Source organism: Podarcis liolepis, assembly GCF_965112155.1.
Source record: "Podarcis liolepis genome assembly, contig: HAP1_SCAFFOLD_8, whole genome shotgun sequence".
Lineage (NCBI taxonomy): Eukaryota > Metazoa > Chordata > Lepidosauria > Squamata > Lacertidae > Podarcis > Podarcis liolepis.
In genome coordinates this window covers 3,582,950-3,598,631 of record NW_028148741.1, presented here as the reverse complement: position 1 = coordinate 3,598,631, position 15,682 = coordinate 3,582,950, and positions in this window count along the sequence as shown.

Sequence of the window (15,682 nt, the reverse complement as noted above, 5' to 3'; positions counted from 1 at the left end):
AAAGGTTTGGCACTCGAAACAGAAGGCTTTTTATCACAGGACAAGAAATCAGCCCTCAAAAACTTAACCGGCAGAAAATATTTTTTTGAAAAAATCCCTAAACCCCGGGGTCACAATTTCAGCAAAAATCTGACTTTTGGCAATTCACTCAAAAATGGTGCCAACCGGTTGTAAATGCTCCCCTGAAAGCTTTGGCGATGGAAACAGAAGGCTTTTTATCACAGGACAAGAAATCAGCCCTCAAAAACTTAACCGGCAGAAAATATTTTTTTGAAAAAATCCCTAAGCCCCGGGGTCACAGTTTCAGCAAAAATCTGACTTTTGGCAATTCACTCAAAAATGGTGTCAAAAGCTTGAAAATGCTCTCCTGAAAGGTTTGGCACTCGAAACAGAAGGCTTTTTATCACAGGACAAGAAATCAGCCCTCAAAAACTTAACCGGCAGAAAATATTTTTTTGAAAAAATCCCTAAGCATCGGGGTCACAATTTCAGCAAAAATCTGACTTTTGGCAGTTCACTCAAAAATAGTGCCAACCGGTTGCAAATGCTCCCCTGAAAGCTTTGGTGATGGAAACAGAAGGCTTTTTATCAAAGGACAAGAAATCAGCCCTCAAAAACTTAACCAGCAGAAAATATTTTTTTGAAAAAATCCCTAAGCCCCGGGGTCACAGTTTCAGCAAAAATCTGACTTTTGGCAATTCACTCAAAAATGGTGTCAAAAGCTTGAAAATGCTCTCCTGAAAGGTTTGGCACTCGAAACAGAAGGCTTTTTATCACAGGACAAGAAATCAGCCCTCAAAAACTTAACCGGCAGAAAATATTTTTTTGAAAAAATCCCTAAGCCCCGGGGTCACAATTTCAGCAAAAATCTGACTTTTGGCAATTCACTCAAAAATGGTGCCAAAAGCTTGAAAATGCTCCCCTGAAACGTTTGGCACTCGAAACAGAAGGCTTTTTATCACAGGACAAGAAATCAGCCCTCAAAAACTTAACCGGCAGAAAATATTTTTTTGAAAAAATCCCTAAGCCCCGGGGTCACAATTTCAGCAAAAATCTGCCTTTTGGCAGTTCACTCAAAAATGGTGCCAACCGGTTGTAAATGCTCCCCTGAAAGCTTTGGCGATGGAAACAGAAGGCTTTTTATCACAGGACAAGAAATCAGCCCTCAAAAACTTAACCGGCAGAAAATATTTTTTTGAAAAAATCCCTAAGCCCCGGGGTCACAATTTTAGCAAAAATCTGACTTTTGGCAATTCACTCAAAAATGGTGCCAAGCGGTTGTAAATGCTCACCTGAAAGCTTTGGCACTCGAAACAGAAGGCTTTTTATCACAGGACAAGAAATCAGCCCTCAAAAACTTAACCGGCAGAAAATATTTTTTTGAAAAAATCCCTAAGCCCTGGGGTCACAATTTCAGCAAAAATCTGACTTTTGGCAATTCACTCAAAAATGGTGCCAACCGGTTGTAAATGCTCACCTGAAAGCTTTGGCACTCGAAACAGAAGGCTTTTTATCACAGGACAAGAAATCAGCCCTCAAAAACTTAACCGGCAGAAAATATTTTTTTGAAAAAATCCCTAAGCCCTGGGGTCACAATTTCAGTAAAAATCTGACTTTTGGCAATTCACTCAAAAATGGTGCCAACCGCTTGAAAATGCTCTCCTGAAAGGTTTGGCACTCGAAACAGAAGGCTTTTTATCACAGGACAAGAAATCAGCCCTCAAAAACTTAACCGGCAGAAAATATTTTTTTGAAAAAATCCCTAAGCCCCGGGGTCACAATTTCAGCAAAAATCTGACTTTTGGCAATTCACTCAAAAATGGTGCCAAAAGCTTGAAAATGCTCCCCTGAAAGGTTTGGCACTCGAAACAGAAGGCTTTTTATCACAGGACAAGAAATCAGCCCTCAAAAACTTAACCGGCAGAAAATATTTTTTTGAAAAAATCCCTAAGCCCCGGGGTCACAATTTCAGCAAAAATCTGCCTTTTGGCAGTTCACTCAAAAATGGTGCCAACCGGTTGTAAATGCTCCCCTGAAAGCTTTGGCGATGGAAACAGAAGGCTTTTAATCACAGGACAAGAAATCAGCCCTCAAAAACTTAACCGGCAGAAAATATTTTTTTGAAAAAATCCCTAAGCCCCGGGGTCACAATTTTAGCAAAAATCTGACTTTTGGCAATTCACTCAAAAATGGTGCCAACCGGTTGTAAATGCTCACCTGAAAGCTTTGGCACTCGAAACAGAAGGCTTTTTATCACAGGACAAGAAATCAGCCCTCAAAAACTTAACCGGCAGAAAATATTTTTTTGAAAAAATCCCTAAGCCCCGGGGTCACAATTTTAGCAAAAATCTGACTTTTGGCAATTCACTCAAAAATGGTGCCAACCGGTTGTAAATGCTCACCTGAAAGCTTTGGCACTCGAAACAGAAGGCTTTTTATCACAGGACAAGAAATCAGCCCTCAAAAACTTAACCGGCAGAAAATATTTTTTTGAAAAAATCCCTAAGCCCCGGGGTCACAATTTCAGCAAAAATCTGCCTTTTGGCAGTTCACTCAAAAATGGTGCCAACCGGTTGTAAATGCTCCCCTGAAAGCTTTGGCGATGGAAACAGAAGGCTTTTTATCACAGGACAAGAAATCAGCCCTCAAAAACTTAACCGGCAGAAAATATTTTTTTGAAAAAATCCCTAAGTCCCGGGGTCACAATTTTAGCAAAAATCTGACTTTTGGCAATTCACTCAAAAATGGTGCCAACCGGTTGTAAATGCTCACCTGAAAGCTTTGGCACTCGAAACAGAAGGCTTTTTATCACAGGACAAGAAATCAGCCCTCAAAAACTTAACCGGCAGAAAATATTTTTTTGAAAAAACCCCTAAGCCCCGGGGTCACAATTTCAGCAAAAATCTGACTTTTGGCAATTCACTCAAAAATGGTGCCAACCGGTTGTAAATGATCCCCTGAAAGCTTTGGCGATTGAAACAGAAGGCTTTTTATCACAGGAGAAGAAATCAGCCCTCAAAAACTTAACCGGCAGAAAATATTTTTTTGAAAAAATCCTCAAAAATGGTGCCAAAAGCTTGAAAATGCTCTCCTGAAAGGTTTGGCGATGGAAACAGAAGACTTTTTATCACAGGACAAGAAATCAGCCCTCAAAAACTTAATTGGCAGAAAATATTTTTTTGAAAAAATCCCTAAGCCCCGGGGTCACAATTTCAGCGAAAATCTGACTTTTGGCAATTCACTCAAAAATGGTGCCAACTGGTAGCAAATGCTCCCCTGAAAGCTTTGGTGATGGAAACAGAAGGCTTTTTATCACAGGAGAAGAAATCAGCCCTCAAAAACTTAACCGGCAGAAAATATTTTTTTTGAAAAAATCCTCAAAAATGGTGCCAAAAGCTTGAAAATGCTCTCCCGAAAGGTTTGGCACTCGAAACAGAAGGCTTTTTATCACAGGACAAGAAATCAGCCCTCAAAAACTTAACCGGCAGAAAATATTTTTTTGAAAAAATCCCTAAACCCCGGGGTCACAATTTCAGCAAAAATCTGACTTTTGGCAATTCACTCAAAAATGGTGCCAACCGGTTGTAAATGCTCCCCTGAAAGCTTTGGCGATGGAAACAGAAGGCTTTTTATCACAGGACAAGAAATCAGCCCTCAAAAACTTAACCGGCAGAAAATATTTTTTTGAAAAAATCCCTAAGCCCCGGGGTCACAGTTTCAGCAAAAATCTGACTTTTGGCAATTCACTCAAAAATGGTGTCAAAAGCTTGAAAATGCTCTCCTGAAAGGTTTGGCACTCGAAACAGAAGGCTTTTTATCACAGGACAAGAAATCAGCCCTCAAAAACTTAACCGGCAGAAAATATATTTTTGAAAAAATCCCTAAGCATCGGGGTCACAATTTCAGCAAAAATCTGACTTTTGGCAGTTCACTCAAAAATAGTGCCAACCGGTTGCAAATGCTCCCCTGAAAGCTTTGGTGATGGAAACAGAAGGCTTTTTATCAAAGGACAAGAAATCAGCCCTCAAAAACTTAACCAGCAGAAAATATTTTTTTGAAAAAATCCCTAAGCCCCGGGGTCACAGTTTCAGCAAAAATCTGACTTTTGGCAATTCACTCAAAAATGGTGTCAAAAGCTTGAAAATGCTCTCCTGAAAGGTTTGGCACTCGAAACAGAAGGCTTTTTATCACAGGACAAGAAATCAGCCCTCAAAAACTTAACCGGCAGAAAATATTTTTTTGAAAAAATCCCTAAGCCCCGGGGTCACAATTTCAGCAAAAATCTGACTTTTGGCAATTCACTCAAAAATGGTGCCAAAAGCTTGAAAATGCTCCCCTGAAACGTTTGGCACTCGAAACAGAAGGCTTTTTATCACAGGACAAGAAATCAGCCCTCAAAAACTTAACCGGCAGAAAATATTTTTTTGAAAAAATCCCTAAGCCCCGGGGTCACAATTTCAGCAAAAATCTGCCTTTTGGCAGTTCACTCAAAAATGGTGCCAACCGGTTGTAAATGCTCCCCTGAAAGCTTTGGCGATGGAAACAGAAGGCTTTTTATCACAGGACAAGAAATCAGCCCTCAAAAACTTAACCGGCAGAAAATATTTTTTTGAAAAAATCCCTAAGCCCCGGGGTCACAATTTTAGCAAAAATCTGACTTTTGGCAATTCACTCAAAAATGGTGCCAAGCGGTTGTAAATGCTCATCTGAAAGCTTTGGCACTCGAAACAGAAGGCTTTTTATCACAGGACAAGAAATCAGCCCTCAAAAACTTAACCGGCAGAAAATATTTTTTTGAAAAAATCCCTAAGCCCTGGGGTCACAATTTCAGCAAAAATCTGACTTTTGGCAATTCACTCAAAAATGGTGCCAACCGGTTGTAAATGCTCACCTGAAAGCTTTGGCACTCGAAACAGAAGGCTTTTTATCACAGGACAAGAAATCAGCCCTCAAAAACTTAACCGGCAGAAAATATTTTTTTGAAAAAATCCCTAAGCCCTGGGGTCACAATTTCAGTAAAAATCTGACTTTTGGCAATTCACTCAAAAATGGTGCCAACCGCTTGAAAATGCTCTCCTGAAAGGTTTGGCACTCGAAACAGAAGGCTTTTTATCACAGGACAAGAAATCAGCCCTCAAAAACTTAACCGGCAGAAAATATTTTTTTGAAAAAATCCCTAAGCCCCGGGGTCACAATTTCAGCAAAAATCTGACTTTTGGCAATTCACTCAAAAATGGTGCCAAAAGCTTGAAAATGCTCCCCTGAAAGGTTTGGCACTCGAAACAGAAGGCTTTTTATCACAGGACAAGAAATCAGCCCTCAAAAACTTAACCGGCAGAAAATATTTTTTTGAAAAAATCCCTAAGCCCCGGGGTCACAATTTCAGCAAAAATCTGCCTTTTGGCAGTTCACTCAAAAATGGTGCCAACCGGTTGTAAATGCTCCCCTGAAAGCTTTGGCGATGGAAACAGAAGGCTTTTTATCACAGGACAAGAAATCAGCCCTCAAAAACTTAACCGGCAGAAAATATTTTTTTGAAAAAATCCCTAAGCCCCGGGGTCACAATTTTAGCAAAAATCTGACTTTTGGCAATTCACTCAAAAATGGTGCCAACCGGTTGTAAATGCTCACCTGAAAGCTTTGGCACTCGAAACAGAAGGCTTTTTATCACAGGACAAGAAATCAGCCCTCAAAAACTTAACCGGCAGAAAATATTTTTTTGAAAAAATCCCTAAGCCCCGGGGTCACAATTTTAGCAAAAATCTGACTTTTGGCAATTCACTCAAAAATGGTGCCAACCGGTTGTAAATGCTCACCTGAAAGCTTTGGCACTCGAAACAGAAGGCTTTTTATCACAGGACAAGAAATCAGCCCTCAAAAACTTAACCGGCAGAAAATATTTTTTTGAAAAAATCCCTAAGCCCTGGGGTCACAATTTCAGTAAAAATCTGACTTTTGGCAATTCACTCAAAAATGGTGCCAACCGCTTGAAAATGCTCTCCTGAAAGGTTTGGCACTCGAAACAGAAGGCTTTTTATCACAGGACAAGAAATCAGCCCTCAAAAACTTAACCGGCAGAAAATATTTTTTTGAAAAAATCCCTAAGCCCCGGGGTCACAATTTCAGCAAAAATCTGACTTTTGGCAATTCACTCAAAAATGGTGCCAACCGGTTGTAAATGCTCCCCTGAAAGCTTTGGCGATGGAAACAGAAGGCTTTTTATCACAGGACAAGAAATCAGCCCTCAAAAACTTAACCGGAGGAAATATTTTTTTGAAAAAATCCCTAAGCCCCGGGGTCACAATTTTAGCAAAAATCTGACTTTTGGCAATTCACTCAAAAATGGTGCCAACCGGTTGTAAATGCTCACCTGAAAGCTTTGGCACTCGAAACAGAAGGCTTTTAATCACAGGACAAGAAATCAGCCCTCAAAAACTTAACCGGCAGAAAATATTTTTTTGAAAAAATCCCTAAGCGCTGGGGTCACAATTTCAGTAAAAATCTGACTTTTGGCAATTCACTCAAAAATGGTGCCCAAAGTTTGAAAATGCTCTCCTGAAAGGTTTGGCACTCGAAACAGATGGCTTTTTATCACAGGACAAGAAATCAGCCCTCAAAAACTTAACCGGCAGAAAATATTTTTTTGAAAAAATCCCTAAGCCCTGGGGTCACAATTTCAGTAAAAATCTGACTTTTGGCAATTCACTCAAAAATGGTGCCAACTGGTAGCAAATGCTCCCCTGAAAGCTTTGGTGATGGAAACAGAAGGCTTTTTATCACAGGAGAAGAAATCAGCCCTCAAAAACTTAACCGGCAGAAAATATTTTTTTTGAAAAAATCCTCAAAAATGGTGCCAAAAGCTTGAAAATGCTCTCCCGAAAGGTTTGGCACTCGAAACAGAAGGCTTTTTATCACAGGACAAGAAATCAGCCCTCAAAAACTTAACCGGCAGAAAATATTTTTTTGAAAAAATCCCTAAACCCCGGGGTCACAATTTCAGCAAAAATCTGACTTTTGGCAATTCACTCAAAAATGGTGCCAACCGGTTGTAAATGCTCCCCTGAAAGCTTTGGCGATGGAAACAGAAGGCTTTTTATCACAGGACAAGAAATCAGCCCTCAAAAACTTAACCGGCAGAAAATATTTTTTTGAAAAAATCCCTAAGCCCCGGGGTCACAGTTTCAGCAAAAATCTGACTTTTGGCAATTCACTCAAAAATGGTGTCAAAAGCTTGAAAATGCTCTCCTGAAAGGTTTGGCACTCGAAACAGAAGGCTTTTTATCACAGGACAAGAAATCAGCCCTCAAAAACTTAACCGGCAGAAAATATATTTTTGAAAAAATCCCTAAGCATCGGGGTCACAATTTCAGCAAAAATCTGACTTTTGGCAGTTCACTCAAAAATAGTGCCAACCGGTTGCAAATGCTCCCCTGAAAGCTTTGGTGATGGAAACAGAAGGCTTTTTATCAAAGGACAAGAAATCAGCCCTCAAAAACTTAACCAGCAGAAAATATTTTTTTGAAAAAATCCCTAAGCCCCGGGGTCACAGTTTCAGCAAAAATCTGACTTTTGGCAATTCACTCAAAAATGGTGTCAAAAGCTTGAAAATGCTCTCCTGAAAGGTTTGGCACTCGAAACAGAAGGCTTTTTATCACAGGACAAGAAATCAGCCCTCAAAAACTTAACCGGCAGAAAATATTTTTTTGAAAAAATCCCTAAGCCCCGGGGTCACAATTTCAGCAAAAATCTGACTTTTGGCAATTCACTCAAAAATGGTGCCAAAAGCTTGAAAATGCTCCCCTGAAACGTTTGGCACTCGAAACAGAAGGCTTTTTATCACAGGACAAGAAATCAGCCCTCAAAAACTTAACCGGCAGAAAATATTTTTTTGAAAAAATCCCTAAGCCCCGGGGTCACAATTTCAGCAAAAATCTGCCTTTTGGCAGTTCACTCAAAAATGGTGCCAACCGGTTGTAAATGCTCCCCTGAAAGCTTTGGCGATGGAAACAGAAGGCTTTTTATCACAGGACAAGAAATCAGCCCTCAAAAACTTAACCGGCAGAAAATATTTTTTTGAAAAAATCCCTAAGCCCCGGGGTCACAATTTTAGCAAAAATCTGACTTTTGGCAATTCACTCAAAAATGGTGCCAAGCGGTTGTAAATGCTCATCTGAAAGCTTTGGCACTCGAAACAGAAGGCTTTTTATCACAGGACAAGAAATCAGCCCTCAAAAACTTAACCGGCAGAAAATATTTTTTTGAAAAAATCCCTAAGCCCTGGGGTCACAATTTCAGCAAAAATCTGACTTTTGGCAATTCACTCAAAAATGGTGCCAACCGGTTGTAAATGCTCACCTGAAAGCTTTGGCACTCGAAACAGAAGGCTTTTTATCACAGGACAAGAAATCAGCCCTCAAAAACTTAACCGGCAGAAAATATTTTTTTGAAAAAATCCCTAAGCCCTGGGGTCACAATTTCAGTAAAAATCTGACTTTTGGCAATTCACTCAAAAATGGTGCCAACCGCTTGAAAATGCTCTCCTGAAAGGTTTGGCACTCGAAACAGAAGGCTTTTTATCACAGGACAAGAAATCAGCCCTCAAAAACTTAACCGGCAGAAAATATTTTTTTGAAAAAATCCCTAAGCCCCGGGGTCACAATTTCAGCAAAAATCTGACTTTTGGCAATTCACTCAAAAATGGTGCCAAAAGCTTGAAAATGCTCCCCTGAAAGGTTTGGCACTCGAAACAGAAGGCTTTTTATCACAGGACAAGAAATCAGCCCTCAAAAACTTAACCGGCAGAAAATATTTTTTTGAAAAAATCCCTAAGCCCCGGGGTCACAATTTCAGCAAAAATCTGCCTTTTGGCAGTTCACTCAAAAATGGTGCCAACCGGTTGTAAATGCTCCCCTGAAAGCTTTGGCGATGGAAACAGAAGGCTTTTTATCACAGGACAAGAAATCAGCCCTCAAAAACTTAACCGGCAGAAAATATTTTTTTGAAAAAATCCCTAAGCCCCGGGGTCACAATTTTAGCAAAAATCTGACTTTTGGCAATTCACTCAAAAATGGTGCCAACCGGTTGTAAATGCTCACCTGAAAGCTTTGGCACTCGAAACAGAAGGCTTTTTATCACAGGACAAGAAATCAGCCCTCAAAAACTTAACCGGCAGAAAATATTTTTTTGAAAAAATCCCTAAGCCCCGGGGTCACAATTTTAGCAAAAATCTGACTTTTGGCAATTCACTCAAAAATGGTGCCAACCGGTTGTAAATGCTCACCTGAAAGCTTTGGCACTCGAAACAGAAGGCTTTTTATCACAGGACAAGAAATCAGCCCTCAAAAACTTAACCGGCAGAAAATATTTTTTTGAAAAAATCCCTAAGCCCTGGGGTCACAATTTCAGTAAAAATCTGACTTTTGGCAATTCACTCAAAAATGGTGCCAACCGCTTGAAAATGCTCTCCTGAAAGGTTTGGCACTCGAAACAGAAGGCTTTTTATCACAGGACAAGAAATCAGCCCTCAAAAACTTAACCGGCAGAAAATATTTTTTTGAAAAAATCCCTAAGCCCCGGGGTCACAATTTCAGCAAAAATCTGACTTTTGGCAATTCACTCAAAAATGGTGCCAACCGGTTGTAAATGCTCCCCTGAAAGCTTTGGCGATGGAAACAGAAGGCTTTTTATCACAGGACAAGAAATCAGCCCTCAAAAACTTAACCGGAGGAAATATTTTTTTGAAAAAATCCCTAAGCCCCGGGGTCACAATTTTAGCAAAAATCTGACTTTTGGCAATTCACTCAAAAATGGTGCCAACCGGTTGTAAATGCTCACCTGAAAGCTTTGGCACTCGAAACAGAAGGCTTTTAATCACAGGACAAGAAATCAGCCCTCAAAAACTTAACCGGCAGAAAATATTTTTTTGAAAAAATCCCTAAGCGCTGGGGTCACAATTTCAGTAAAAATCTGACTTTTGGCAATTCACTCAAAAATGGTGCCCAAAGTTTGAAAATGCTCTCCTGAAAGGTTTGGCACTCGAAACAGATGGCTTTTTATCACAGGACAAGAAATCAGCCCTCAAAAACTTAACCGGCAGAAAATATTTTTTTGAAAAAATCCCTAAGCCCTGGGGTCACAATTTCAGTAAAAATCTGACTTTTGGCAATTCACTCAAAAATGGTGCCAACCGCTTGAAAATGCTCTCCTGAAAGGTTTGGCACTCGAAACAGAAGGCTTTTTATCACAGGACAAGAAATCAGCCCTCAAAAACTTAACCGGCAGAAAATATTTTTTTGAAAAAATCCCTAAGCCCCGGGGTCACAATTTTAGCAAAAATCTAACTTTTGGCAATTCACTCAAAAATGGTGCCAACCGGTTGTAAATGCTCACCTGAAAGCTTTGGCACTCGAAACAGAAGGCTTTTTATCACAGGACAAGAAATCAGCCCTCAAAAACTTAACCGGCAGAAAATATTTTTTTGAAAAAATCCTCAAAAATGGTGCCAAAAGCTTGAAAATGCTCTCCTGAAAGGTTTGGCGATGGAAACAGAAGACTTTTTATCACAGGACAAGAAATCAGCCCTCAAAAACTTAATTGGCAGAAAATATTTTTTTGAAAAAATCCCTAAGCCCCGGGGTCACAATTTCAGTAAAAATCTGACTTTTGGGAATTCACTCAAAAATGGTGCCAACCGGTTGTAAATGCTCAGCTGAAAGCTTTGGCGACGGAAACAGAAGGCTTTTTATCACAGGACAAGAAATCAGCCCTCAAAAACTTAACGGGCAGAAAATATTTTTTTGAAAAAATCCCTAAGCCCCGGGGTCACAATTTCAGCAAAAATCTGACTTTTGGCAATTCACTCAAAAATGGTGCCCAAAGCTTGAAAATGCTCTCCTGAAAGGTTTGGCACTCGAAACAGAAGTCTTTTTATCTCAGGACAAGAAATCAGCCCTCAAAAACTTAACCGGCAGAAAATATTTTTTTGAAAAAATCCCTAAGCCCCGGGGTCACAATTTCAGGAAAAATCTGACTTGGCAATTCACTCAAAAATGGTGCCCAAAGCTTGAAAATGCTCTCCTGAAAGCCTTGGCGATGGAAACAGAAGGCTTTTTATCACAGGACAAGAAATCAGCCCTCAAAAACAACAGGCAGAAAATATTTTTTTGAAAAAATCCCTAAGCCCCGGGGTCACAATTTCAGCAAAAATCCGACTTTTGGCAATTCACTCAAAAATGGGGCCAACCGGTTGCAAATGCTCCCCTGAAAGCTTTGGTGATGGAAACAGAAGGCTTTTTGTCACAGGACAAGAAATCAGCCCTCAAAAACTTAACAGGCAGAAAATATTTTTTTGAAAAAATCCCTAAGCCCCGGGGTCACAATTTCAGGAAAAATCTGACTTTTGGCAATTCACTCAAAAATGGTGCCCAAAGCTTGAAAATGCTCTCCTGAAAGCCTTGGCGATGGAAACAGAAGGCTTTTTAACACAGGACAAGAAATCAGCCCTCAAAAACTTAACCGGCAGAAAATATTTTTTTGAAAAAATCCCTAAGCCCTGGGTTCACAATTTCAGCAAAAATCTGACTTTTGGCAATTCACTCAAAAATGGTGCCAAAAGCTTGAAAATGCTCTCCTGAAAGGTTTGGCACTCGAAACAGAAGGCTTTTTATCACAGGACAAAAAATCAGCCCTCAAAAACTTAACCGGCAGAAAATATTTTTTTGAAAAAATCCCTAAGCCCCGGAGTCACAATTTTAGCAAAAATCTGACTTTTGGCAATTCACTCAAAAATGGTGCCAACCGGTTTTAAATGCTCACCTGAAAGCTTTGGCACTCGAAACAGAAGGCTTTTTATCACAGGACAAGAAATCAGCCCTCAAAAACTTAACCGGCAGAAAATATTTTTTTGAAAAAATCCCTAAGCCCTGGGGTCACAATTTCAGCAAAAATCTGACTTTTGGCAATTCACTCAAAAATGGTGCCCAAAGTTTGAAAATGCTCTCCTGAAAGGTTTGGCACTCGAAACAGATGGCTTTTTATCACAGGACAAGAAATCAGCCCTCAAAAACTTATCCGGCAGAAAATATTTTTTTGAAAAAATCCCTAAGCCCCGGGGTCACAATTTCAGCAAAAATCTGACTTTTGGCAGTTCACTCAAAAATGGTGCCAAAAGCTTGCAAATGCTCCCCTGAAAGCTTTGGCGATGGAAACAGAAGGCTTTTTATCACAGGACAAGAAATCAGCCCTCAAAAACTTAACCGGCAGAAAATATTTTTTTGAAAAAATCCCTAAGCCCCGGGGTCACAATTTCAGCAAAAATCTGACTTTTGGCAATTCACTCAAAAATGGTGCCAACCGGTTGTAAATGCTCCCCTGAAAGCTTTGGCGATGGAAACAGAAGGCTTTTTATCACAGGACAAGAAATCAGCCCTCAAAAACTTAACCGGCAGAAAATATTTTTTTGAAAAAATCCCTAAGCCCCGGGGTCACAATTTTAGCAAAAATCTGACTTTTGGCAATTCACTCAAAAATGGTGCCAACCGGTTGTAAATGCTCACCTGAAAGCTTTGGCACTCGAAACAGAAGGCTTTTAATCACAGGACAAGAAATCAGCCCTCAAAAACTTAACCGGCAGAAAATATTTTTTTGAAAAAATCCCTAAGCGCTGGGGTCACAATTTCAGTAAAAATCTGACTTTTGGCAATTCACTCAAAAATGGTGCCAACCGCTTGAAAATGCTCTCCTGAAAGGTTTGGCACTCGAAACAGAAGGCTTTTTATCACAGGACAAGAAATCAGCCCTCAAAAACTTAACCGGCAGAAAATATTTTTTTGAAAAAATCCCTAAGCCCCGGGGTCACAATTTCAGCAAAAATCTGCCTTTTGGCAGTTCACTCAAAAATGGTGCCAACCGGTTGTAAATGCTCCCCTGAAAGCTTTGGCGATGGAAACAGAAGGCTTTTTATCACAGGACAAGAAATCAGCCCTCAAAAACTTAACCGGCAGAAAATATTTTTTTGAAAAAATCCCTAAGCCCCGGGGTCACAATTTTAGCAAAAATCTGACTTTTGGCAATTCACTCAAAAATGGTGCCAACCGGTTGTAAATGCTCACCTGAAAGCTTTGGCACTCGAAACAGAAGGCTTTTTATCACAGGACAAGAAATCAGCCCTCAAAAACTTAACCGGCAGAAAATATTTTTTTGAAAAAATCCTCAAAAATGGTGCCAAAAGCTTGAAAATGCTCTCCTGAAAGGTTTGGCGATGGAAACAGAAGACTTTTTATCACAGGACAAGAAATCAGCCCTCAAAAACTTAATTGGCAGAAAATATTTTTTTGAAAAAATCCCTAAGCCCCGGGGTCACAATTTCAGTAAAAATCTGACTTTTGGGAATTCACTCAAAAATGGTGCCAACCGGTTGTAAATGCTCAGCTGAAAGCTTTGGCGACGGAAACAGAAGGCTTTTTATCACAGGACAAGAAATCAGCCCTCAAAAACTTAACGGGCAGAAAATATTTTTTTGAAAAAATCCCTAAGCCCCGGGGTCACAATTTCAGCAAAAATCTGACTTTTGGCAATTCACTCAAAAATGGTGCCCAAAGCTTGAAAATGCTCTCCTGAAAGGTTTGGCACTCGAAACAGAAGTCTTTTTATCACAGGACAAGAAATCAGCCCTCAAAAACTTAACCGGCAGAAAATATTTTTTTGAAAAAATCCCTAAGCCCCGGGGTCACAATTTCAGGAAAAATCTGACTTGGCAATTCACTCAAAAATGGTGCCCAAAGCTTGAAAATGCTCTCCTGAAAGCCTTGGCGATGGAAACAGAAGGCTTTTTATCACAGGACAAGAAATCAGCCCTCAAAAACAACAGGCAGAAAATATTTTTTTGAAAAAATCCCTAAGCCCCGGGGTCACAATTTCAGCAAAAATCCGACTTTTGGCAATTCACTCAAAAATGGGGCCAACCGGTTGCAAATGCTCCCCTGAAAGCTTTGGTGATGGAAACAGAAGGCTTTTTGTCACAGGACAAGAAATCAGCCCTCAAAAACTTAACAGGCAGAAAATATTTTTTTGAAAAAATCCCTAAGCCCCGGGGTCACAATTTCAGGAAAAATCTGACTTTTGGCAATTCACTCAAAAATGGTGCCCAAAGCTTGAAAATGCTCTCCTGAAAGCCTTGGCGATGGAAACAGAAGGCTTTTTAACACAGGACAAGAAATCAGCCCTCAAAAACTTAACCGGCAGAAAATATTTTTTTGAAAAAATCCCTAAGCCCTGGGTTCACAATTTCAGCAAAAATCTGACTTTTGGCAATTCACTCAAAAATGGTGCCAAAAGCTTGAAAATGCTCTCCTGAAAGGTTTGGCACTCGAAACAGAAGGCTTTTTATCACAGGACAAAAAATCAGCCCTCAAAAACTTAACCGGCAGAAAATATTTTTTTGAAAAAATCCCTAAGCCCCGGAGTCACAATTTTAGCAAAAATCTGACTTTTGGCAATTCACTCAAAAATGGTGCCAACCGGTTTTAAATGCTCACCTGAAAGCTTTGGCACTCGAAACAGAAGGCTTTTTATCACAGGACAAGAAATCAGCCCTCAAAAACTTAACCGGCAGAAAATATTTTTTTGAAAAAATCCCTAAGCCCTGGGGTCACAATTTCAGCAAAAATCTGACTTTTGGCAATTCACTCAAAAATGGTGCCCAAAGTTTGAAAATGCTCTCCTGAAAGGTTTGGCACTCGAAACAGATGGCTTTTTATCACAGGACAAGAAATCAGCCCTCAAAAACTTATCCGGCAGAAAATATTTTTTTGAAAAAATCCCTAAGCCCCGGGGTCACAATTTCAGCAAAAATCTGCCTTTTGGCAGTTCACTCAAAAATGGTGCCAACCGGTTGTAAATGCTCCCCTGAAAGCTTTGGCGATGGAAACAGAAGGCTTTTTATCACAGGACAAGAAATCAGCCCTCAAAAACTTAATCGGCAGAAAATATTTTTTTGAAAAAATCCCTAAGCCCCGGGGTCACAATTTCAGGAAAAATCTGACTTTTGGCAATTCACTCAAAAATGGTGCCCAAAGCTTGAAAATGCTCTCCTGAAAGCCTTGGCGATGGAAACAGAAGGCTTTTTATCACAGGACAAGAAATCAGCCCTCAAAAACTTAACCGGCAGAAAATATTTTTTTGAAAAAATCCCTAAGCCCCGGGGTCACAATTTCAGTAAAAATCTGACTTTTGGCAATTCACTCAAAAATGGTGCCAACCGGTTGTAAATGCTCACCTGAAAGCTTTGGCGATGGAAACAGAAGGCTTTTTATCACAGGACAAGAAATCAGCCCTCAAAAACTTAACGGGCAGAAAATATTTTTTTGAAAAAATCCCTAAGCCCCGGGGTCACAATTTCAGCAAAAATCTGACTTTTGGCAATTCACTCAAAAATGGTACCCAAAGCTTGAAAATGCTCTCCTGAAAGGTTTGGCACTCGAAACAGAAGGCTTTTTATCACAGGACAAGAAATCAGCCCTCAAAAACTTAACCGGCTGAAAATATTTTTTTGAAAAAATCCCTAAGCCCCGGGGTCACAATTTCAGCAAAAATCTGCCTTTTCGCAGTTCACTCAAAAATGGTGCCAACCGGTTGTAAATGCTCCCCTGAAAGCTTTGGCGATGGAAACAGAAGGCTTTTTATC